This window comes from Maylandia zebra, linkage group LG4 (assembly GCF_041146795.1).
Source record: "Maylandia zebra isolate NMK-2024a linkage group LG4, Mzebra_GT3a, whole genome shotgun sequence".
Taxonomy (NCBI): domain Eukaryota; kingdom Metazoa; phylum Chordata; class Actinopteri; order Cichliformes; family Cichlidae; genus Maylandia; species Maylandia zebra.
The window spans coordinates 6,953,726-6,956,298 of record NC_135170.1 but is presented as its reverse complement, the minus strand read 5'-3'; the positions used below and the strand labels follow the sequence as shown (position 1 = coordinate 6,956,298).

The window sequence follows — 2,573 nt, the reverse complement described above, 5'->3', positions numbered from 1 at the left end:
GCACTGTACTGCATACTGTCACCAGATCTGAAAGTGGCGTCACGTTGCTTCAGCAGGACCTGGACCTCTTTAGTCATCCAAGGTTTCTGGTTGGAATACACCCGGAGACGTTTGTCCACAGTGACACTGTCGACACAGAAGTTGATGTAGGCGAGCACAGACGTATTATGCTCCTCCAGGTCCTGGGCCCTGTTTCAGGAAGCCGGTTTAGTGGAAAAACTGAGTAAGTATACCCTGAGTTAACGAAAACTCTGGGTTTTCGGTTTCACAAAGCGAGTTCAGATGAAGCCTCAGTGAGTCACTATGACGACACACTCCGTGAAGCTAACCTGCCCCCTAGCAGGTTTACTACAACTAACCCTGACTGTCTCCGCCCCTTTGTCGGAAACCTGACAGTAGGAAGTGTCGGACATGGCGTGCCCCTTCCTTGAAGAGCCAGTAGATCGTGAAGCCCAAATTCTCCGCAGAGCTCTCCGCCGGGAGAGAGTGATTAGAGTGCGTTTGGACATTTTATCATTTCCTGATGATTTTCTGTGCGAACGTTACCGTTTCTCAGCACAATCTATAATTTATTTGAATAACATCCTCAGGCCATATATTACGCATGTGACACATCGCGGACATGCTCTCAGTTCATTACATATTATTCGTATTGCACTTCGGTTTTTTGCAAACGGGAGCTTTCTGTATAATATTGGTGACGCTGAGCACGTTTCCAAGGCTACCGTCTGTCGGGCAGTCAGGAATGTTACAGTTGCACTGAAACGTCTCCTGTACTGGTTTGTGGTGTTCCCCGGTCATAGACCCACAAGATTTATCAAAGAGGGATGCCACAAAATTGCAGGTATCAGGATGAACAAAACTTAATTTATGATGTGGTGATACTTGGACTACTACTTACATTTTACATTTATTTCCAGGGTTCCCAGGCGTGATTGGCTGTACAGATGGCACTCACATTCCAATCATTGCTCCTTCAGTAAATGAAGGAGACTATGTGAACAGGAAGTCTTTCCACAGCATTAATGTACAGGTACATAGTTCCCTGTAGCATTTCAAACTAACAAATTATTTCATTATAGTAATGGATGCTAATTTGTGTTCTCTGCACTGTGAAGATCATATGTGATGCTGCCAACATTATCACAAATGTGGAAGCCAAGTGGCCAGGCTCTGTCCATGACTCACAAATATTCCGTGAATGTACACTGAGCACAAAATTTGGACATGGTGAGTTGAGAATACTTTAAAATATATAAAGACCAATTGCTTCAGAAGTGTATCCTTCTGTCTTAGGAGAGTTCACTGGCTACTTGCTTGGTGATAGGGGGTATCCATGTTTACCCTATTTGCTTACCCCTTACCCTGACCCTGAACCGGGCCCACAGCAGCGATATAATCTGGCTAATTGCAGGACAAGAGCCAGAATTGAAATGACTATCGGAATGCTTAAGGCCCGGTTCCAGTGCCTGCAAAGACTCAGGGTCACCCCAGAAAGGGCATGTGACATTATTGTGGCATGTGTGATTCTTCACAACATTGCCACAATTAGAGGAGAACACTGTCCTTCTGAACCAAACAGCAGTGATCCAAACCATGAACATCCTGACCCTCCCACGGACATACAAGATGGAAGAGCAGTCAGAGACACCATATGTCACAATCATTTCTTTTGACCCATCACCTCAACATGTTGAAAGAGGAATAAACAGATTTTTTGTTCAACTGGCTTTATTGGTCGCCTGTGTTTCCTGTACACAAAGTATTAAAAGATGTAAACCTCATAAAGTGTCTCTGTTGCTTCCTCCTCTGTAACAGCTGTCAATGTTTCTTCATTATTTTCCTGTAGTAAAGAAATAAACAACATTGCTGTTCTACTGTAAACTCATATAATCTGTGGAGTATTACTCACAACTGCATGTTGGTCTGGCTCAACAGGAGGCTGCACCAGATGCAGTACACCACCACCATCAACTGATAGAATATGAGGTTTATACAGGTCACTTATAACTTACAAGGGACCAAATGGCAATTAACAAACATACCAATCACCTTACACTTCTTTGTCATTATGCTCTCAAAGACAACCAAGACTGAGGGAAGGCAAAATCAGTAGGAAAATAACTTCACTACAAAATAATCCATTATGGTAAAGAGTTTATCAAATGAATGAGTAGCACTGCGAAGGTGACTGTGAAGAAAGGATGTATGCACATCATGTATTATTTTGAATTTACCCCCTATGTAGGCACTTGTGTCTTGCGGGGTTATTGACTCAGAGGATGTCCCCGCAGAGATGCCTTCGGCCACAGGGCGCCCACTGTTTTGGCTGAGGGCCAACTGCTCAGCCTCTGTGAGTGGTGGTGGTGGAGGACCCCCACCTGTTTTTCGGGCCTCCGCTTTTTTTCTGTTGGCTATAACGGGCCACATTTGAGCATACAGAGTAAGCAAATATGTACTTGTAATGTGCTCAGATAATTTCAATAAGTGCTTACAGAGGGGAAATTAATGTAGCCTCTAACTGCAATTGATTTACATCGGACAAACAGACCAAGCACTATGGCTCATAATAC

The 2,573-nt window shown here is 43.8% G+C and overlaps 1 long non-coding RNA gene across 1 annotated transcript; it reads left to right on the top strand.

Moving 5' to 3' along the window:
• Positions 1-673: 673 nt before the first annotated feature.
• On the top strand, positions 674-1,882 carry LOC143418467 (uncharacterized). Its single transcript, XR_013098461.1, has 3 exons — positions 674-1,033; positions 1,119-1,230; positions 1,297-1,882. It is a non-coding gene; the product is annotated as an uncharacterized LOC143418467 (long non-coding RNA).
• The last annotated feature ends 691 nt before the right edge of the window (positions 1,883-2,573 follow it).